The sequence below is a fragment of the Moschus berezovskii genome, chromosome 17 (assembly GCF_049115385.1).
Source record: "Moschus berezovskii isolate FMDL1 chromosome 17, NW_MosBer_1.0, whole genome shotgun sequence".
In the NCBI taxonomy this organism is placed as follows: domain Eukaryota; kingdom Metazoa; phylum Chordata; class Mammalia; order Artiodactyla; family Moschidae; genus Moschus; species Moschus berezovskii.
In genome coordinates this window covers 57,740,791-57,764,715 of record NC_142476.1, presented here as the reverse complement: position 1 = coordinate 57,764,715, position 23,925 = coordinate 57,740,791, and the positions used below count along the sequence as shown (strand labels likewise).

The following is a 23,925-nucleotide window of genomic DNA, read 5'->3' as shown; positions in this document are numbered from 1 at the left end:
GGACTTACCCAGATTGTTTCCGCCCCCCTCCTTTTTGTCCTACTGGTTATGTGGTGATCTTTCCTGCAGCTTTGGTGGTATGAAGATCTCATACAGCTGTCATTCCATAGGTATTCTATGAGAACTGTTCCACATGTAGATCTATTTTTAATATATTTGTGGAGAAGGTGACCTCTATATCCTTCTACTCCACCATCTTGATTTCCTCCCCTCCATTGCAGTATTTTAGATAAGGGATAATGAGAAGGTAAATGAAAGCCATGGCATGCCTGAGAGAGGTACATACTTGAAGACTATTTAAAAAGTAATTTTGGTGTGACTGGTTTTGGAGCAGTGGTTGGGAGTGATTTGGGTTCATGATGTGAGTCCTAGAAGTGTGGTGGTAGCATGAAGTGAGCATGGAAAATAGAGGAAGAGCATCTTTAGTGATGATTAATTCTCACACATGTGGACTATAGGTCTCTGCAGGAATCCAGCAGAGATGGCCAGTGGCAGTGGAAGGAGAGAGGCAGACTTGTGTCTCTCCTTGATTTCTCAGCTCTGACTTACTTTCCTAAAATTGCTAATTCTAGGAAAGCATCTTCTTGAAATTAATTCTGTAATGCCTAAATAATGAAGCTATTTTCACATGGTTTAACAGTCTGGTTGGTGCTGAGTTTTTATTTGAATTTGAAACACAACATACTTAAAGGTAATTACACTCTGTAAAATTACTATCTTGGGAAATGGAATGTTCTCCCATAGTTGAAACTTACTTTTAAAAACCAAACAGCATTCATTAGTTTCTATAGTTGCCTCTTTCAAATTTTAGCTGTTTTGTGGAGGAGTTTCTCAGTGCTTTGATGAAATACTAGCTTAGGTTAGCCCTGTACATCCTTTTCATGTACACAAGCAACCTTTTATATTCTTCCCTTGATGTTCCCAGGAAGATTATAGACATTCTTGCTGGTATACTAATTACTAGACCAATTTATAGGTTTAGTAACAGCCCTTTATGTGTATACTTTGCAAGATTATTTTACCTTTGGGGAGGAAAAATTTTTTATTAAATTTATTTATTTTTAGCTGAAGGATAATTACTTTACAGTTTTATGTTGGTTTCTGCCAAACGTCAGCATGAATCAGCCATAGGTATACCTGTGTCCCCTCTGGGGGGAAAATTTTTTATGTGATTTTTATTTTTATCTTTTTTGGTATACCACATGCTATATTGTAGAGCATACCTGTACTCTTACTTGATAATGCTGGAGTTACAAACCACATTATTTTTTTTCTGATAGCATTAGTATTACAGGTAACCTGTGTCACATCAATTTCTTTTACATTATTTGTGTATGTGCTATGCCCTGTCTTATCGTCACACTGGACTGTATAAGAGAATCAGTACCATTCCTCTATGGAAATAGAACCAAAGTACATTGGTTGAGTTTTACTTAAGGTCATTGTACAAATTTGTGTTGAAACAAAGTCCAGACTACAGTTTCTTTGTCTTCTCAATTCTATTTTATCTACTTATTTTAAATTCCTCCATTAGTTTTGCTTATTTTTAATCCCCCCAAAATGATATCTTACTCTTTAAATCTAGACCTTGGGATTCTGACAACATGGAGATGTACTGCTAATTAAAATATCATTTGAGGGCTCTTGTTAAACATCATGGTATTCCTGAGTGCTGATATACAATTTTAGACTTATGTATTAGTTTATACTTGAACATTTCTGCTAATTTTAAAAATATCCTCTTCTCTTTTCACATAAGATCTCAAGGAAGTTGGAGATTAAGAAAAAATGAAACAACATTCTTTCACTTTTCTCTGTATTTCTTTTAAAGTATCTTTGAAAATTCAAATGATTCTGCTATTTTGTTTAAAAATGAGTCAAACCTGAATTTTCATCTTGGGTACATCTAAGTTATTTGTTTGATGGGCCCCATAATCTGAAATCCATATGTACATGAAACATATGAATTTCATAAAATAGAGATGTTAATGAGAAAAAGTAAAGTGTTTTAGGCATTAAAATATGTATAGTTTATTTAACTTTATTTTGTAAAAAATACAGATTTTTGTCATTTGATCAAGTAAAAATCATTGATAGATTCTATTCAAGCCAAAAAGATTGCTGCATTTAACAGACTAAACCAGTCTCTAATTGAGAATATCTATTAGAGAGCTCCATATTTTGGCTCTAGGTTTACACTGCTGAAAGCCGTACTCTATTCTGATTCCAACAGCCTTTGAAGAAGACTGGACTTTTGCACAGTGAGAAGTACCCAGATCACCTTGCCCAGAATTTGACCACTGAGTTGTACATTGCAGAATAGTTCTATCTCCAAACTCAGGGATGAAGAGCAGTGTTTACATTCTGCTCTGTCAGCCACACCTGACACCGAATCAGATGTCCAGTCATTCAGATCCATCCAAAGACATCTAAGCAAACAGAGTGGACTCCTGTGAGTATCTGGGAAAAGCTTTGGAAACTGTGAGTTTATTGAGCCCATACATCTTCAGTTTATCAAAATCTATGATGCACACAGTGCCAAGCAGTTCAGCACTTTGAAATGGGTACAGACTCCATATTTCATTTTCTGCTCATTTAAGTATGAACACCTGCCCTTCCATGAGCAAGTAAACAGTTCTCTCATTTTTTTTCTATGACTTTAAGTTCAGTGTGCTTAGATATTTTTGTAACACCAAGGAGAATACACAATCTTGTGGGTTATTGAATTCCATCAAGCTGGTCTGTCAAAGTCCTTTAATTTTAAAAAGTATGATCTATGAAAGCAGTTAAGTGACTGATTTCAACAAGTTTCCATCACTTTTCAAGCTTAATTAAAGCAAATTGCTTTAAAATTTGCTAACTAGGATGGCTCGGTGTAGGAATATGAAGAAAAATCATAATCATCTTAGTTTTTCTCCAGCCCATTATGTAACAGACTTGATTGGTTTCAAAGTCAGAAGACATTTTTCCCCCTAATGAATGTTGCCACCAAAACGGTCATAGTTTATATCCAGCTCTGTTTCAGAAATCCAGTAAGTGTCATTGTTTATTGTGTCTGGGTAGCATTTATTGTGCTAGATACAGAAGAATGACAACCTGGAAGTTCCAGAAGGGTAGGGGATATATTTTACGTCCATTTTGTTTAAGAATGAACTTCCTGAACTCCAAGTTTAATCACAGTTATGGGCCTTCACCTCCTTTGCCTCCTGCTGCCTTTAAGCAACTGGAGGCTCTATTGAATCATCTGCAACTGCCTAGATCTGAGGAAGGTCCCTTGTAAAGTGAGGAGAATAAACACTATCCTAGAGTGACTGGCATTTTCCCCCCTGAAATAATTGCTTGCATTCTGCAACAGAAAAAGGGAAATGGGCTGGGGCAGAGTTGTAGGGACTTTCAGATTGAGGACAGGAATGAAGAGATGTGTAAAGGGTAAATGCTTTTGGGTAGTTGGGGTGGCAGACAGCACCCCTGAGAAAGGCCAGCAGTCTGGGAAAGGGGTATCCAGGTGAGCCTAAGGAGATGAAAAGTTGAGAACTCAGATCAGGTACCAGGGACCCCTTTAATTAGTTGAAGTCTATTAGGGATAGCAACCAGACTCCCACACCACCCTAAGAACCACTGTGGCTTGGAAGGGGATCTGCCCTGCTGTCAGTGCCAGGGTCTTAGTCACAGTGGCTTGGACAGAGACTGGTGGTAAAGGAGCCTGCTAACCTCAACGGAAGTGCGTGAGTTTGACACTAGCAGTGCAACATAGGAGAAAGTAGTGTTGGTCTCCTGAGCAACCTGGACATGAAAAGAGAAGAGAAGGGCAAGAAGAAAAGATAGATTTCCTACTCACTGGGTAAATGGAGGTAGAGGTGAGTTTTAATTTGGAAAGTATAAGAATGTAACTTAATTTTATCCATAGCTAAGTTAGCACAGCCAATCATGTCAGTTACATTTGGCAAGTCATAACTTTTGCCTCTGCTCTAATCACCATCCATTAATATCAGTATTATTAATAATAGTAGTGATAAATAATATTTTTTGCATTAGTAATTCTATCCCTATTATGTGGCCAGACTCTATTATAGATGCTTATAGAGGATTTCTTCAATTCTTATAACTCTGCATGGTAGATACCATGATTCTTATTCTTTGGAGGCTTGGATGCTGAGAGAAATTAATCCAAGCCACCTGCCTAAATAAATGAAGGCTCCAAAATTCAAACCCAGGCTAACCCAATTCTACAGCATCTCCTGGATTTTCTTGGCAGCCATCTCATTTGCTTTTTCTAATGCATCATGTTGAATCAATACAATATTTGCCACAAAGGAAAATGACTTTCATGGGCAGATTGTGAGCTATGCCCTCAGGTAAACATTGTTATCTCTCTAATATACTGGCAGTTTTGCTTTGAGGAAGAAACTAAAATTTCATGTGTTCTGTTCTCAGCTCTTTGCCTCTGGACCTGGCACAGAAGCCCATTGTGATTGTGCAGCAGTTTCTCTTAAGTGCTGGCTGGGGATTCCTGCAGGATCAGTGCCTGTTCATTGGGGCAAAGTATATGGGGATAGAGAGTTCCACAAACTCATAAGAAAAGGCAACTCAATAGAACAATGGGCTAAAATGTGAGAAGACAAAATCCAGAGACGCACAGATGCAAATAAATGCTAAAAATGCTGTTCAGACTTTAAAGTGTTCAGGGCCATGCAAATTAAAAGCATCATAATTTAGTGTTTATCAGGTTATCTAAAATGAAAAATGACTGGTACCACCAGGGGTCAGTAAGGAGCAAGAAAACAGCACTGTTTGGGAGAATATAGTAGACTTTGCTTCTTTAGAAGTCAACTAGGCGTTACCTACTGTTTTAAATGCCTGTGCAAGCAATCTTCTAGAAATAAATCTTCAAGAAATACGGATATGCATTTAAGGATATTTATTATGGTATTGTTTAGGGTTTCCCAGGTGACGCTAGTGGTAAAGAACCCACCTGCCAATGCAGGCGACATAAGAGACTCGGGTTCAATCCCTGGGTTGGGAAGATTCCCTGGAGGAGGGCATGGCAACCCACTCCAGTATTTTTGCCTGGAGAATCCCACGAACGGAGGAGCCTCACAGTCTATGGTCCAAAGGGTCATAGAGAGTTGGACGCGACTGAAGTGACTTAGCATTGTTTAATACAGCAAATAAACAATATAAATACCAATTTCCAGAGACATTGTTAATCAATTTATAATATAATCAGTCTAGTCTGATGGTGAAGCCCATGGGCTTTGGAATTAGAGTGTCTGAGTTTGAATCTTGGCCACCTCTTACTTGCTCCATGACCTTGAACAACTTACCTATCATGTCCATGTCTCAGTTTTCTCATTTGTAAAGGGGATATTAAATAGTACCTATCTCATGGAGTATCATCAATGATTGAGTTCAGACAGATAAAGCACTTAAAGTTTAACACAGAAACATTATAAAAATGCTTTATTTTGCCTCTAAAGTACTTGAATTTTATTTACGATAAGCTTGTATTACTTTTGTGATAAAAGATAAGGATATCATAATATCTTGTCAGCATATTATGTAGAGCTTGTTTGTTTATTAGATATTGAATTAATTATAAGATTGTAAAGGTTATCTGTTAGTCCCAGGCATAGCTTAAAAATTGCTGTGTTTAAAATTAAGTTAGAGACTACTGCTGCTGCTGCTAGTCACTTCAGTCGTGTCCGACTCTGTGTGACCCCATAGACGGAAGCCCACCAGGCTCCCCCGTCCCTGGGATTCTCCAGGCAAGAACACTGGAGTGGGTTGCCATTTCCTTCTCCAATGTGTGAAAGTGAAAAGTGAAAGTGAAGTCACTCAGTTGTGTCCAACTAGTAGTGACCCCATGGACTGCAGCCTACCAGGCTCCTCCATCCATGGGATTTTCTAGGCAAGAGTACTGGAGTGGGGTGCCATTACCAATGCCTAAAATCAGTCACTGCGAAAACTCAACCATTTTTTTTAATGTGAGTTGTTTTGGAACTAAGAATACTTTGGCTAAGTGAAATGAACTTATCATGAAAATAACAGATTTTCATTTCCTCTCTAATTTTGTAACCCTTGGCAATACAACCTTTGTTTTGCTGTGAAACATTTGAAAAGTAAATGAGTGTACACACCGAGTTTATTTTCCAAAATAAATGCCTTTAAATTTTGTCCAGAGATTGTAGGATGCTGAAACATCAGGATATCACCTGGAAAGGAGATGGTAGATGAGTGTGGGAGAGGGTCCTTCTTGAGATCTCTAGACTTAAGCATGGGTGCCTGAATCACAGACATGCTGAAGCAACAGCTTTAAAATTTGCTGAACAAGGATGTTTTGGGAAGGTCTTTCTTTAGGAATGCTTGGGAGCCTGGCTCCGTGAGTATTTACTTGTGAAGTCCACACACACACACCACCTGGTGGGCCCTCAAGGTAACTTCAGTGGGTGGCCATAGCATACAGTGCTGTTCCAACTTGGATTGTCTCCTCATCACACAGTGTGGAGGAGGTCAAGTTAATGAAGATTGTTTTTCTGTATTCAAAACTACTGGTTTCTTTCTCCACTGAGAAGAGGTGAATGGGGAAGTTGCCAGATGGCTGTATTTGGTCAAGAAAGGATATTGTTACAGAAATTCTAATACTACTTTTATTCTTTTAGAAAGAGCAGAGGAATTCTTTGCTATAAAAAAAGTAAAGAGCTTTTTTTTTTTTTAACTTGCCTTTAAAATTTCGAGAAATGTAAGCCGTACAAAAAAGGTACACAGAATCCTGTAATCATGCCCACAGAATAACCAGAATTGAAAATTTTTAACATTTTGTAATACTGAACATAGTCGTTATTTTTAATAGAATAAAACAAAATATTCCATATGTAGTATCGGCACAAAGACAGATATATAGATCAATGGAACAGAACAGAGGGTCCAGAATTAATCTTTGACAAAGGAGACAAGAATATAAAATGGCATAAAAACAGTTTTATTAGCAAGTGGTTTGGGGAAAACTGGATAGCCTTATGTGAATCAATGAGTTAGAACATTCCCTCATACCATATACAAAAATAAATTCAAAATGGTTTAAATACCCAAATATCAGACATGACACTACAAAACCCTTAGAACAGAATATAGGCAAAACATTCTCTAGCATAAGTCATAGCAATATTTTCTCAGTTCAGTTTCTGAAAATAGAAGAAATACAAGCAAAAAGAAACAAATGGGGCCTAATTAAACTTATAAACTTTTACACAGCAAAGGAAAACATAAACAAAAAAGAGCCTACAGACTGGGAGAGAACATCTGCTAATGATGTGACAGACAAGAGCATAATTTCCAAAACATACAAACTGCTCACATAGCTCAATATATAAAAAATATAATCCAATCAAAAAATGGGCAGAAGATCTAAATAGACTTTTCTCCAAAGAAAACATGAAGACGGTCAAGAAGCACATGAAAAGATGCTCAACGTTGCTATTTATTACAGAAATGTAAATCAAAACTACATATTAGAGAAATGTAAATCACAGTCAGAATGGCTATCATCAAAAATTTTATGAATAATAATTAGAAGAATAGAGGCACAGACCAAGAAGATACAAGAAATTCTTAATAAAAAAGCTAAAAAACTTAAAGAACAAACAAACTGAGATGATCAATTACTGACATGAAAAATACACTAGAAGGAATCAATAGCAAATAAATGAGGCAGAAGAAGGAATCAGTGAACTGGAAGACAAACTGGTGGAAATCACTGCCATTGAACAGAATAAAGAATAAAAGGATAAAAAGAAATAAGGGCAGTCTGAGAGACTTCTGAGACAACATTAAATGCACCAACATTCACATTATAGGGGTCCCAGAAGAAGAGAGAGAAAAAAATCTGAGAAAATAAGTGAAGAGATAATAGCTGAAAACTTACATAATATGAGAAAGGAAATACGCACTTAAGTCCAGGAACCTCAGAGTCCCATACAGGATAAACCCAAGAAGGAACATACCAAGGTGCATATTAATCAGATTGAGAAAAATTAAAGACAAAGAAATTATTAAAAGCAAAAGGGTAAAGCAACAAATAACATACAGGGGAATCATCATAAGCTTTTCAGCTGATTTTAATGGAAACTCTTTGGTCCATAAGGGAGTGACATGATGTATTTAAAGTGTTGAAAGGAAAAGACCCCTGCATCCAGGAACACTACCCAGCACAGCTCTCATTCAAATTCTATGAAGGAATCAAAAGCTGAACTGACAAGAAAAAGCTTAAGAAAATTCAGCACCACCAAACCAGCTTTATAACAAATGCTAAAGGAACTTCTCTAAGTGGGAAAGGAAAAACCACAGCTAGAAACAAGAAAGTTACAAATGGGAAAGCTCACCAGTAAAGGCAAACATACAATTAAGGCAGGAAATCATCTACACAAAAATTTGATACAAAAAAAATTTCATGAGAAGAAAGTACAAATGCATGATACTGGAAATGCATTTGAAATTAAGAGATCAGCAACTTGAAACAATTATATACATGTATATATACATATATATCGACTTTTATATCAAAGCATCATGACAACTGATAACCAAAAATTTACAGTAGATACACACACAAAAAAACCAATACAAACAAAACACTAAACATAATCATTAAAATCACAAAAGGAGAGAACAAAAGAGGAAGAGAAGAAAAAATGGACCTACATAAATCCAAACCAATTAACAAAACGGCAATAAGAGCATCAGTTCAGTTCAGTTCAGTCGCTCAGTCGTGTCCGACTCTTTGCGACCCCATGAATCACAGCACGCCAGGCCTCCCTGTCCATCACCAACTCCCAGAGTTCACTCAAACTCATGTCCATAGAGTCGGTGATGCCATCCAGCCATCTCATTCTCTGTCATCCCCTTCTCCTCCCGCCCCCAATCCCTCCCAGCATCAGAGTCTTTTCCAGTGAGTCAACTCTTTGCGTGAGGTGGCCAGAGTATTGGAGTTTCAGCTTTAGCATCAGTCCTTCCAATGAACACCCAGGATTGATCTCCTTTAGAATGGACTTGTTGGATCTCCCTGCAGTCCAAGGGACTCTCAAGAGTCTTCTCCAGCACCACAGTTCAAAAGCATCAATTCTTCGGTGATCAGCTTTCTTCACAGTCCAACTCTCACATCCATACATGTTGATAATTACTGTAAAGGTAAATGGGTTAAATGCACCAACAGAAAAACAGACTAGCTATTTGGATACCAGAAAAAGACCTGTGTATATGCTGTCTATGTGAGACCTGATTCAGACCTATGGGCACATACAGACTAAAAGTGAGGGAATATAAAAAGGTCTTCTATGCAAGTGGAAATCAAATGAAAGCTGGAGTAACAATACCTGTATCAGACAAAATAGACTTTAAAATAAAGCCTGTTGAGTTCAGTTCAGTCGCTTAGTCATGTCAGACTCTGTGACCCCATGAACTGCAGCATGCCAGGCCTCCCTGTCCATCACCAACTCCCGAAGTCCACCCAAACTCATGTCCATTGAGTCGGTGATGCCATCCAACAATCTCATCCTCTGTCGTCCCCTTCTCCTCCTGCCCCCAATCTTTCCCAGCATCAGGGTCTTTTCCAATGAGTCAGCTCTTTTCATCAGGTGGCCAAAGTATTGGAGTTTCAGCTTCAACATCAGTCCTTCCAATGAGCACCCAGGACTGATCTCCTTTAGGACGGACTGGTTGGATCTCCTTGCAGTCCAAGGGACTCTCAAGAGTCTTCTCCAACACCACAGTTCAAAAACATCAATTCTTTGGCGCTCAGCTTTCTTCACAGTCCAACTCTCACATCCATACATGACCACTGGAAAAACCATAGCCTTGACTAGACGGATCTTGGTTGGCAAAGTAATGTCTCTGCTTTTTAATACGCTATCTAGGTTGGTCATAACTTTCCTTCCAAGGAATAAACGTCTTTTAATTTCATGGCTGCAGTCAGCATCCGCAATGATTTTGGAGCCCCCCAAAATAAAGTCTGACACTGTTTCCACTGTTTCCCCATCTATTTGCCATGAAGTGATGGGACTGGATGCCATGGTCTTAGTTTTCTGAATGTTGAACTTTAAGCCAACTTTTTAACTCCCCTCTTTCACTTTCATCAAGAGGCTCATTAGTTCCTCTTCACTTTCTGCCATAAGGGTGGTGTCATCTGCATATCTGAGGTTATTGATATTTCTCCCATCAATCTTGATTACAGCTTGTGCTTCTTCCAGCCCAGCGTTTTTCATGCTGTACTCTGCATATAAGTTTAAAAGCCTGTTGCTGCTGCTGCTGCTAAGTTGCTTCAGTTGTGTCCGACTCTGTGCAACCCCATAGACAGCAGCCCATCAGGCTCCCCCGTCCCTGAGATTCTCCAGGCAAGAACACTGGAGTGGGTTGCCATTTCCTTCTCCAATGCATGAAAGTGAAAAGTGAAAGTGCAGTCGCTTAGCCTGTTACAAGAGACAAAAAATGACACTACATAACGATCAAGGGTCAATTCAGGACGAAGATATATCAATTATGTATGCACCCAACATAGGATCACCTCAATATATAAGACAAATATTATCAGCTATAAAATGAGAAATCACCTATAACAATAATAATGAGGAACTTTAACAGCCCACTTACATCAATGGATAGATTATTCGGACAGAAAATTGATGAGGAGATAGACATTAAATGACGTATTAGATCAGATGGACTTAATTGATACTTATATAGCATTCTGTCTGAAAGCATCAGAATACATTCTTCTCAAGTGCACCTTGGGCATTGGTACAATCACTATGGAGAACAGTATGGAAACTCCTTAAAAATCTAAGAATAGAACTACTAAATGATCCAGCAATTCCACTCCTGAACATTTATCTGGAGCAAACCATAATTTGAAAATAAAAATGCACCATTGTGTTCATTGTGGCACTGTTTACAATAGCCAATATATGGTAACAAGCTACATTTCCACTGACAGAAGAATGGATTAAGAAAATTTAGTACATTTATAAATGGAGTATTACTCAGCCATAGAAAAGAGTGAAATAATGCCTTTTGCAACAATGTGATGGACCTAGAGATTATCATACTAAGTGAAGTAAGTCAAAGACAAATATTGTTATTTATATGTGGAACCTAAAAAATGATATAAACTTATTTACAACACAGAAACAGACTCACAAACATAGAAAACAAGCATAATTACCAAAGGAGAAAGATGGGAGGAGGGATAAATTAGGAGGTTAGGATTAACCTATACAGCCTTACTATACATAAAATAAATAATCTACAAGGACCTATTTCCTATATAGCATAGGGAACTCTACTCAATATTCTATAATAACCTACATGGGAAAAAATCTGAAAAGGAATAGATATATGTATTTGTATGATTTACTGTACATCTCAAACTAACAGCATCATAAATCAACTTCTCCAATATAAGATATAAATTAGAAAATTATTCATTCTCATTTATGATTGAAAAGTATTTCCTGGAATGTGTAGACCACATTTTGTTTCTCCATTCATCCTGTGATAGCCACTTGGGTTGTTTCTACCGTTTGACTATTGTGATGGTATTGCAATGAATATTAATGTACAGCTATTTGAACATGCATTTTCACTTCTTTTGAGTATATTCCTATGAGTGAAACTGCTGGGTTATATGATAGTTCTATGTTTAACTGTTTGAAGAGCTGTCAAACTCTTTTCCAAAGTGGATGCACCATTTTACATTCCCATAAAAATAAAGAGAGTTTCTGTCTCTCTACATCTTTGCCTCATTTCAAACATAGTTTAAAAACCTTGCATTTGTATTTTCCTTCCCTCACAAATACTGCTTTGAATATCATATTATACATCTAATTCTCTTGTGTATTTCTTAATTGCTTATTGAGGATATAGATTATTTTACTACTTTTGTCTTTTAACCTCCCTACTAGCTTTGTGTGTGGATGATTTCCTACCTTTATTATATGTTTGCCTTTACCAGTGAACTTCTTTGTTTCATAATTTCCCTGTTTTTATTTGTGTTGCCAAGTCCAAGCTTGCTCTCCTTGCTGCACGATAGGCCAATAAATCTGAGAGACGAGGTTCTGAGGCAAGGAATGTGACTTTATTCGGAGACCTGGCTAACTAAGAAGATGGCAGACTAATGTCTCAAAATAACCATCTTGTTGGGGCCTAGATGCCAGGTTCTTTTATGGATCAGAGATGGGGCGAGATGAGGAAACAAAGTAAAAAAGACCACTTAATTCTCCCAAATATCTCCTAGAATGACAAGCCTCAGGCAAGGAGGGGGATATTAGTTTCACTTCCTTACAGTCATTTCATGGGAAATGGAATGAAATGGAATATTTCTGGTCATATCAATAAACAAAGGTGCCCCCTCTATCTGCAGTTCCAGTCCCCAAAATGTGAATTTCTGAGCCATGCTGGTAAGCAGCAGACAAGAGGCACCATTTCCCACACAAAGAAAGAAAGAATGTCACAGTCCTTCACAGGTGGGCAAGGTCTGTTTATCTCCCTGTGAGCCAAAGTCACCCTAGCTCACGGGTCAGGTAGATGGGGGCAGTCAGGGCTCCCTGAGGCAGGCCATTATGTAGGCTTATAACAACAAAAGTGGCAGAATAAGAGTTAAAGTCACAGGAGCAGATCCAGTATGGAGTAAAGATTAATCCTTCCCAGTTACAGTTCTAGCTTTTCTTTTTCATCTTAGAGAAGTTCCTTTAGCGTTTGTTGTAAAGCTGGTTTGGTGGTGCTAAATTCTTTTAGATTTGTCTTGTCTGTAAAGCTTTTTATTTCTATATCAGATCTGAATGAGAGCCTTGCTGGATAGAGTATTCTTGGTTATAGGTTTTACCCTTTCATCACTTGAGTTTCTGCTGAAAAATCAGCTAACAACCTTGTCCCTTGTACATTTGTTGCTTTTCACTTCCTGGTTTTGAGATTCTCTCTTTAATAATTGTCATTTTGATTATAATGTGTGTTGGTGTGTTCCTCTTCAGGTAAATTCCTGTATAAGACTCTCTTTGCTTCCTGAACTTCCTAAGTTAGGGAAGTTTTCAGTTGTTATCTTCTTAAATATTTTTCTCAGGCTCCTCTTCTCCTCCTGGGATCCCTATAATGTGAATATTAATGTGCTTAATTCCCAAAGGTCTCAAACTGTCCTCATTTTTTTAAATTCTTATTTTCTGTTCAAGAGCCATGATTTTTACTACTGTTTTCCAGCCCACTAATCCATTCTTTTGTATCATTTAGTCTACATTATACACTAGAAGAAATATTATACACTAGAAGTTTCCTTCTAGTGTATTTATTTCAGTTTTTGTATTTTTCAGCTCTCTTTGGTTCTATACATTTTCTAACTCTTTGTTAAAAACCTCTAAATTCTCCCTCAGTGCACCCATTTTCCCTCTGAGTTCTTTGATCATCTTTACAATCATTACTGTGAACTCTTTCTTAGCTTGATTGTCTATCTCTTCTTCATTTAGTTCTTCTTCTGGGGCTTTATCTTGTTCCTTCATTTGGAACATATTTGTCTGCAACCTTATTTTGTGTAAGTGTTTTTATGTCTGTGTAACTTATGTTAAGTATTTTGACTTTTGAGAAGTGGTTCTCTGTATGAGATGCCCTGTGCATTTCCCTCTCATCATAGCAGTGTATGCCCCATCTCGTCACCCAGGGGCCAGGGGCTAGATGGTCCCAGAGTAGGTTCTGATCTGTGCTTGCAGACTCGGTTGTGGGGCTGTATTTTTCTTTCTTCCTGTTTCTGCCCCATGGTGGGTGAGGCTGATCTAGAGACTAGTACAGGCTTCCTATTGGGAAGGGCTGCTACCTGCCCACTGATGGGAAGAGCTGAGTCTTGGTCCTCTGCTGGGCAAGGTCCTGTCTAGGAGGGTGTCTGGAGGCATCTCTGGGCTCAGGAAGCTTTTAATGTAACCTGTCTGCTGCTGATTGGGCCTGTGTTTCTGCCCAGCTTGTTGTATGGCCTGAGTCATCCCACCCTTGGGGCCCACAGGCTACTGGGTGGGCCACGCCTTGGCAACAAGATGTCACCCTCCAGGAGCGCTCCTGCAGGTGAATGCGTCCTAATATATCTGCCACCAGTGTTTGTGTCCCCTGAGTGAGTCACAGCTGCCCCATTTTCCCAGGAGACCCTCCTAGTCCAGGAGGTAGATCTATCCCAGACTCCTATCAAATTACTGCTTTTGCCCTGGGTCCTGGTACGTGTGAGATTTTGTATTCACTCTTTAAGAGTGAATTTTCTATTTCCCTCAGTTCTGTGGGGTTCCTGCAGTTAAGCCCCATTGGCTTTGAAAGTTGTATGCTCTGAGGGCTCAGTTTTTCAGTGCTAAGCCCCAAAGCTGGGGAACCTGACAGGGGGCTCAGAACTCTCACTCCGGTTGGAAAATCTCTGTGATATAATTATTCTCCTGCTTATGGAGAATAATTGTAATTATTCTCCTATTTATTCACCTTCAGCATATGGGATTTGATTATATCTTAATTCCATCCTTCCTGCTCATTTTGTTGTGGTTGCTCTTTTGTCTTTGGTTGTAGGAGATCTTATCTGGTGTGTTACAGTGTTTTTCATTGATGGTTATTCTGCAGACAATTGTGATTTTGGTATGCTTGTGAGAGGAGGCGAACCCAGGGTCTTTCTCCTCTGCCTGCATTCCCCTGCCTAAACATATGACCTATGACTTAGAGAGTCAACAGCTGCATACTAAGATAATCTCCAACAGAACCTCAGCACATAAAAGGTTTTGTTGAATAAATTAATATAAATATCATCATGTTAAGTTGAGATCAAAAGGAATATGGCAGAGACTTAAAACTTCTAAGGGAATTTTCCCTTTACTCTGAGGGTTATATTATTCCATTTAACAAATATTTATTGAGAAATGATTACCTGCCACATCCTGGTATTGTACAGGACAGATATGGTCCCATCTTTAACAGAGCTTAAGTTCAAATGGGTACAACTCATGAGCCTAAGATTAGATTTTTTAATGAAACGACTTATTCATGATTGAGATGTTTTTCTATTAGGTGCCCAAAGATTACTTAAAATCTAATTCAGAAGTTGGCTCATTTTTATTTACACACAATGAGACCTTTTTGCAGCTGTACCACACTTAAGGACACAGTCTGTGTGTGTGTGTGTGTGTGTGTGTATACACAAAGGAGGAAAGAGTCACATATGTATCATGTCTCCCCTCTGCTTACCCTCCTTCCCTCCATCAAATTTAAAAGCCTAGAGTGTTGAGTATAGAATTATTGAAAATATTAAGTTTACCTCAACCTTCTGTAATTTACTAATCCTATTTCTATAGATGAAAAAATATCATCTGAATAGGTGAATAGAATGTATTTATTTAAAGATGCAGCAAAAATAAGCAAGAGTTTTCTAGGTATCTTTTATGGCATTTCATTATAGATATTTATTTTTATGTATTGCTAAAGATGTTATTTTTTCCCATTCAAATATATATGCAGCAGAAATTAGAGAGGAATTACCTTGGATCCTGTGGCTAGTGAGGATTGGTAAAGTGAAGGGCACAGGCTTCTTTTAGGGGACTGCAGCTCCTTGACTCCAGGTCTGTGTTACAGGGTGGGAATGCAGGCCCAGAGGGGTCAGGCCTTCTCAGTTTTCAAGTGAAACTAGAAAACTAGATTTTTAATGAATTCTATTTTTTTTTAATGTTGGAAACTGAGTCACTCATGTTTGCAATGTAATGGAAGCAAAAGAAAATATTCTGACAGGTAGGCCATTTGAGATCTCTGAAGATTATCACCAAACCAGTGATGCTATTTATCATGTCTATTAACTGCCATGGTCTACTGCACAATTGCACTCATCTCACGCGCTAGTAGAGTAGTGCTCAAAATTCTCCAAGCCAGGCCTCAGCAATATGTGAACTGTGAACTTCCAGATGTTCAAGCTGGTTTTAGAAAAGGCAGAGGAACCAGAGATCAAATTGCTAACATCTGCTGGATCATTGAAAAAGCTAGAGAGTTCCAGAAAAACATCTATTTCTGCTTTATTGACTATGCCAAAGCCTTTGACTGTGTGGATCACAATAAACTGTGGAAAATTCTGAAAGAGATGGGAATACCAGACCACCTGACCTGCCTCTTGAGAAACTTATATGCAGGTCAGGAAGCAACAGTTAGAACTGGCCATGGAACAACAGATTGGTTCCAAATTGGAAAGGAGTACGTCAAGGTTGCATATTGTCACCCTGCTTATTTAACTTATATGCAGAGTACATCATGAGAAATGCTGGGCTGGATGAGGCACAAGCTGGAATCAAGATTGCTGGGAGAAATATCAATAACCTCAGATATGCAGATGACACCACACTTATGGCAGAAAGTGAAGAAGAACTAAAGAGCCTCTTGATTAAAGTGAAAGAGGAGAGTGAAAAAGTTGGCTTAAAGCTCAACATTCAGAAAACTAAGATCATGGCATCTGGTCCCATCACTTCATGGCAAATAGATGGGGAAACAGTGGAAACAGTGTCAGACTTTATTTTTTTGGGCTCCAAAATCACTGCAGATGGTGATTGCAGCCGTGAAATTAAAAGATGCTTACTCCTTGGAAAGAAAGCTATGATCAACATAGACAGCATATTAAAAAGCAGAGACATTGCTTTGCCAACAAATGTCTGTCTAGTCAAGGCTATGGTTTTTCTAGTGGTCATGTGTGGATGTGAGAGTTGGACTGTGAAGAAAGCTGAGCGCCAAAGAATTGATGCTTTTGAACTGTGGTGTTGGAGAAGACTCTTGAGAGTCCCTTGGAGTACAAGGAGATCCAACCAGTCCATCATAAAGGAGATCAGTCCAGAGTGTTCATTGGAAGGACTAATGTTGAAGCTGAAATTCCAATACTTTGGCCACCTGTTGTGAAGAGCTGATTCATTTGAAAAGACTCTGATGCTGGGAAAGATTGGGGGCAGGAGGAGAAGGGGATGACAGAGGATGAGATGGTTGGATGCCATCACCGACTCAATGGACATGAGTTTGGGTGAACTCCGGGAGTTGGTAACAGATAGGGAGGCCTGGTGTTATGCGGTCCATGGGGTCACAAAGTGTCAGACATGACTGAGCGACTGAACTGAACTGCCATGGTCACTTTAGACTGTAGTTTCAAAGGTGTAGACTTATTTGTGGATTTGTACCCTCCTTGTGCTGATGTCCCTATCTTTCTCATATTTGTTCTGTTCATGGTCCTCTAGGGAAGCTCTGTCCAGTAGAATGTTCTGCAGTGATAGAAATGTTCTACATATGTGCTGCCTGATACAGGAACCACTAGTGTCTATTGTGGCTAGTAGGACTAGAAATTGAATTTTAAATTTTATTTTAATTGAATTGAAATAGCTGAATGTGTCCAATGGTGATCAAGCCATACTTCCTGGTCTCTGCACAACTCTCATCCTCACAGAAACCCAACTAAGAGTTATTGATTTGATTGAACCAAACCCAGATAAATCCTTGATGGACAAAGTGTAGTAAGGAGAGAAAGGAGCAAACCTACCCCAACGTTGGTGGGGCCTGGGCAAAATTTCATACTTATAAGAGTATGAAACATAAATCACGTTGGCACATTCCTAAGTAAAATGTTTTCCTTCCTCTCACCTCCTTACATATTCCTTCATCAGGACCTGGAAGTCCAGCCTCATAGAATTCTTGGACTCTATGCTTCTGCTAGCCCCTCTGTTCCCAGTGCAGGTCCACCCTGTGTCACAAGTGACCTGAGCAGTGAGCCTGGGTTGAGTGGAACTTTACATAAGCAGTGATCAAGGGCCATATTTGGGATACTTCTGCTATTCTGGTGGTATGTTCCACCTCTCCTCCATTTCGACTATAGCTGAATTTGACTTTAAGACATTGTATACAGCTCTGTGGAATTGCTGTATAAAATAAGATCTTGTGTTAATTTGAGCATAGGTCTTCCTTCTGAGTCAAGCACCATGATCTGATTAATCCCTTTTGGAGTCTCTTGTAAGCTCCTACTTCATCACCTACAAATTGAGGAATAATCATTTTTCTAAATATGTTTGTCCTGAATTCTTTAGAAGTAAAACAGAACTGAACAAGGCTATAGTGAAATAGAACTGAACTTGGCTACAGCTTTTAAAGATTGTTTAAGAGATGAAACATGGAACGGGTACAGATGTGACTTTGGCCAAAGGTTAATAAGGAGAGTTCATTAAAATGCCTATTTAACATCTTTATTAGGCTACCTATTACATCACTAAATCATCTTCAGCAGTATGCCTCAGAAAACTTTTCTTGGTGCAGTCATTTATGCCTAAAGCATTGGGGAGTGGAAGATAAATTGTAGATTGCTTTTAATCCATGTATGAATCAATCTAATGAGTTCTATGTGATTAAAGTCAGTAAAAAAATATCAAGTATTGTAATACTTAGGATGTGTGTATGGATTATCTTCACCTAAATAACATCTTACAAATGATTTATAAATTTGGGTATTTAGGTAATAAATAAAAAAGAAGAGTTGCACTGTATGCATGCATGTGTGTGCATGCCCATGTGTGTGTCTGTGTGTGAAAAACTTGAGCAAAGTTGGAGGACAGCTTTGGAAATTTTAAGGTCACATCCTTTTCTGTTGGAGGCATTTATGCCTGGGGTCCCCAATCCCTGGGCCATGGACTGATACCAATCTGTGACCTGTTAGGAATTTGGTCACACAGGAAGAGGTGAGAAGTAAGGTTAATAAATGAAGCTTCATCTGTGGTTACAGCTGCTCCCCATCATTTGCATTATCGTATGAGCTCTGCCTCCTTGCAGATCAGTGGTGGCATTAGATTCTCATAGAAGCAAGAATCCTACTGTGAACTGCACGTGTGAGGAATCTATAACAGCTTGCACGCTCCTTCTAAGAATCTAATGCCTGATGATTTGAGGTGGTGCTAGTGGTGGGAAGTGGCTACAGATGCAGATATCATAAGCAGACAGGTTTGACTGTACAGAGACCATACAAATAATTGCTTGCAGACATATCAAAACCCTGTCAGTGAGTGGCAAGTGACAATTAAACTCCATCTGGTGACAGGCTTCAAGTCAGAATCTAACACTTATTTTAATCTATGCATGAAAGAAAGAAAGTGAAGTCGCTCAGTTGTGTCTGACTCTTTGTGACCCCATGGACTGTAGCCTACCAGGCTCCTCCGTCCATGGGATTTTCCAGGCAAGAATAGTGGATTGCCATTTCCTTGTCTATGCTTGGCCTGCCCATTGTTTTATTTACCACTTATGTCATGCCTCTTTCCTGCCCTGCACACTTGTCTCAGTCATAATTTTGATAAGCCCACTAGCTAATGCCTTTGTACATGCTAAGTTGCTTCAGTTGTGTCTGACTTTTTGTGACCTTATGGACTGCAGGCTCCTCTGTCCGTGGGATTCGCCAGGCAAGAATACTAGAGTGGGTTACCATGCCCTCCTCCAGGGATTCTTTGCAACCCAGAGATTTAACCCACGTCTCTTAAAGCACCACCTGGGAAGTCCCATAAGCTAATCAGTTCAGTTCAGTTCAGTCGCTCAGTCGTGTCCGACTCTCCGCGACCCCATGAATCACAGCACGCCAGGCCTCCCTGTCCATCACCAACTCCCGGAGTACACTCAAACTCATGTCCACAGAGTCGGTGATGCCATCCAGCCATCTCATTCTCGGTCGTCCCCTTCTCCTCCCGCCCCCAACCTTTCCCAGCATCAGAGTCTTTTCCAGTGCGTCAACTCGTCGCATGAGGTGGCCAAAGTATTGCAGTTTCAGCTTTAGCATCAGTCCTTCCAATGAACACCCAGGATCAATCTCCCTTAGAATGGACTGGTTGGATCTCCTTGCAGTACAAGGGACTCTCAAGAGTCTTCTCCAACACCACAGTTCAAAAGCATCAATTCTTCAGCGATCAGCTTTCTTCACATAATAACCTTAGATAAAATGAGTAAAAATGTTGCTGAAGAACTTCTTTGAAAATGGGAAAAGACCCAATGATGAGATGGCAGAAGACTCTTAAGTTCAATTCAGTTGCTCAATCATGTCCAACCCTTTGCGACCCCATGGACTGCAGCATGCCAGGCTTCCCGGTTCATCACCAACCCCTGGCGCTTGCTGTAACTCATGTCCATCGAGTTGGTGATGCTATCCAACCATCTCATTCTATGTCATCCCCTTCTCCTCCTGCCTTCAATCTTTCCCAGCATAAAGGTCTTTTCCAGCAGGTCAGTTCTTGACATCAGGTGGCCAAAGTATTGGAGTTTCGTCCTTCCAATGAAGGACTCTAAAGATGTAGAAGACTCTAAGACTGCCAACAAAAAGAAAACTGCATTTAAAAGAAAATACCAAGAGTTCTCCTTAAATTACGGATCTGTTGCAACAGGTGATTCACATTCTCCAAGCCCTCTTTGTATAATATGTGGTGACTGACTGTCTGGCAAAGCCATGAAACTTTCAAAGCTGCTTTGTCACGTGGAGACCAAGCACCCTGCATTAAAACACAAGCCTTTAGAGTTTTTCAAAAGAAAAAAATCATGAATACAAAAACCAGAAGCAATTATTGAAGCTCACCACTTCATCAAATGTATCTGCACTGAGAACATCATTCTTAGTGGCTAACTGCATTACAAAAGCTAAGAAGCCTTTTGCTATTGGTGAAGAGTTGATCCTGCTTGCTGCTAAGGACACTTGTCATGAACTTTTAGAAGAGACTGCAGTTTGAAAGGTGGCACGTGTTCCTCTTTTGGCTAGCACCATAACTAGATGAATTGATGAAACAGCAGAGGATATTGAGGGTGTAACTGTTAGAGAGGATTAATGAGTCACCGTGGTACACAATCCAGGTTGGCAAGTCTACCGATGTTGACAAGACTACAATGCTTGTTTTTGTGCATATATTTTTCAGGAGGATATGCACGAGGACATGTTGTATACATTTTTGTACCAGCCAACACCACAGCTGTGGAACTTTTCAAGTCTTTGAGTAATTATATATAGGAAAACTGAACTGGTCCTTTTGTGTTGATATATATGCATGGATGGAGTGGCTGCCATGACTGGATGGCTTTCTGGTTTCACTGCTTGAGTCAAAGACATTGTTTCTGAATGTGAGTCTGTGCACTGTATCATCCATAGAGAAATGCTGGCTAACCAAAAAATGTCCCCTGAACTTAACAATGTTTTGCAGGATGTGAATAAAATGATCACATTAAAGTACTTGCTCTTCGCACAACTCTGTGAGGAGATGGACACAGAGAACACACGTCTTCTTCTCTCACACACAGAAGTGAGGTGGCTTTCTAAAGGTAGATCACTGGTCAGAGTTTTTGAGTTATGAGAACCACTCCAGAGATTTCTTTTAGAAAAATAGTCACCACTGGCAGCACATGTCAGTGACACAGAATGGATCACAAAACTTGCTTACTTGTGTGACATATTCATCCTGCTCAGTGAACTCAGTCTTGTCCCTTCAGGGGAGAATGAAAACTATGTTCAAGTCAACAGAGACTGACATTCAAAGTCAATCTTCAGTTATAGGTGTGATGAGTGAACATTGGGTTTTTGACATATTTCAAACATTAGCAGAGATTTTGAAAGAGACTAAACCAGGGCCCCCTCTCTCCCAGATGTATGATCACCTGTCTCAATTTTCGAAAGAGTTTGAGCATTCCTCCCCTACCACAAAAGACCCCCCAGAGTGGGAAGGAATGGACCCACGACCCATTTGTGAACAGGCCAGGTGAATCGACTTTGTCCATGCTAGAAGAGGATCAACTGTTTGAAACTGCAAATGATGGTGGCCTTCAGAGTATGTTTGAGACAACTTCAGACTTCTGTATGTTCTGGATTAAAGTCAAGGCAGAATATTTGGGGATTACCACAAAAGCACTGAAAATCTTACTTCCACTTCCAACATCCTAACTTTGTGAAGGGTTTTTTCCTGCAGTGACAGCAACCAAAACGAAATTACAAAGTAGACTGGACATAAGCATCACACTTCAGGTGTCACTGTCGCCCATCACCACAGAAGGAATCATCTAGTTGCAGGACAAGAAGCTCAGGGCTCGCACTGATGGTGCATTATGGTGAGTTGTGTAATTATTTCATGATGTATCACAATGTAATAACAATAGAAATAAGTCAGAGCGTGCACGCATGATCAGTTGTATGTGACTCCATGCCCCAGCTGACTGTAGCCCTCCAGGTTCCTCTGTCCATGGGATTTCCCAGGCAAGAATACTGGACTGGGTTGCCATTTCCTACTCTAGGGCATCTTGACCCCGGGATTGAATCCACGAATGGCAGGTGTGTTCTTTACCACTGAGCCACCTGGGAACAGAAAAAATGTAGTGTGCTTGAGTTATCCCCAAACCATCCCCACTCCTGGTCCATGGAAATATTGTCTTCCATGAAACCTGTCACTGGTGCCCAAAATGCTGGGGACAGCTGATTTATGCCGTGTTGTAACTGACGTGTGGTAAAGAAAAATTATTTTATATTACCACTCAGGGAAAACTGGAGAACTCTGCCCTTGTTATGCTGTGGCTCCCTCCTGTGGTAAAAAGGGAGAACAGGAATATAACCTGTGACAGATGAAGAAAATAGGACTGTAAAGCCTCCAGCCAGTTGTCTCTGTAATTCAGAATTGTCTAGGAAACAGGCTTCATGCCTTCTACTAGATAGTTTAAACCCTGCAAAGGATTCTGACATATGATTGTTGCTAGCCTCCCCGAGGGCACTCACATTTTATTGCTGTCCCTTTAATTTTCTCCTTACTATATCCACTTTTCATGGTTAGAAACTATCTTGTATGATTTTATATTTCATAAGTAATACCATAATTGACATTAATGTAAATATTTTACTGATGAAGTATGTTTTTTCCTATGTAACTGTTTTCATTATATAAGTACTTGGCAATCTTTGGGTGGTTTTAGGATGTGATGGTTTCTTTTTCTCAGTGCCTTGACCTAATTCTCCTCTGCCAACATCAATTTTGGTCTATTTAAACAGAAACCTTTGAAACACTATTAGAAACTGAAAGGCATCCCAAGTGCTGTATGATTCTTAGATGAGTGGACTTGCTTGAGATTAAATTTGAAAGCACCATCTTGCCCATGCAATTATTTCTATAGGATTGTATAATCGCTGGTCCGTGTTGAGCTTTCCTTAGCCATACTGCCTGAATTGGCTGCAGATATGGGGCTAGGCAAGGATGGGTTGCTGTTTTTATTGTTCAGTCACCAAGTCATGCCCAACTCTTTGTGACCCCATGGCCTGTAGCCCACCAGACTTCTCTTTCCATGGGATTTCCCAGCCATGAATGCTGGAGTGGGTTGCCATTTCCTCTTCCATGGGACCTTCTTGACCCAGGAATCCAACCCACGTATCCTGCATCATATCCTGCATTGGTAGGTGGATTCTTTACCACAGAGCCACCAGGGAAACTGGGTAGTTGAGGCTAAACTCATTCAGTAACAGAATACAACATCAAGGCAATATAGGGGGATGGGACTTGGGCTTAAACCCGGAGATGGGAGAAACAGCGAAAGATAAGTGGTTCCCAACTGTTCTAGGCACTTTCATAATAATCATCTCTGCCACGGACATTTTCATTGCATAGCTAATCAGCAGTAAGGCAATTTTGCAGTAAAGAATAAAATAATGAAAAACAAAAGAAGGATGTTAAAAAAGACCTAATGAAAGATGATAAATGAATAACAAAATTAAGAAGACTATTGCAAAATACAAAATATTTGAATACATTTAAAATGTGTGTAGATTGAGGCCAGTACTTTGCGAATAATCAATTTTGTGACTTGGACCTAAGCACTTTTCTCAGGAGTCTTTTGTTCCTAAGATATTATACTTTTTTTTTTTGGCCTGTTGAT

The 23,925-nt window shown here is 39.4% G+C and overlaps 1 protein-coding gene across 1 annotated transcript in view; it reads left to right on the top strand.

Moving 5' to 3' along the window:
- The window catches only part of PLD5 (phospholipase D family member 5), a 418,022-nt gene that overhangs the window by 74,691 nt on the left and 319,406 nt on the right, over positions 1–23,925 (top strand). The window lies entirely within an intron of this gene.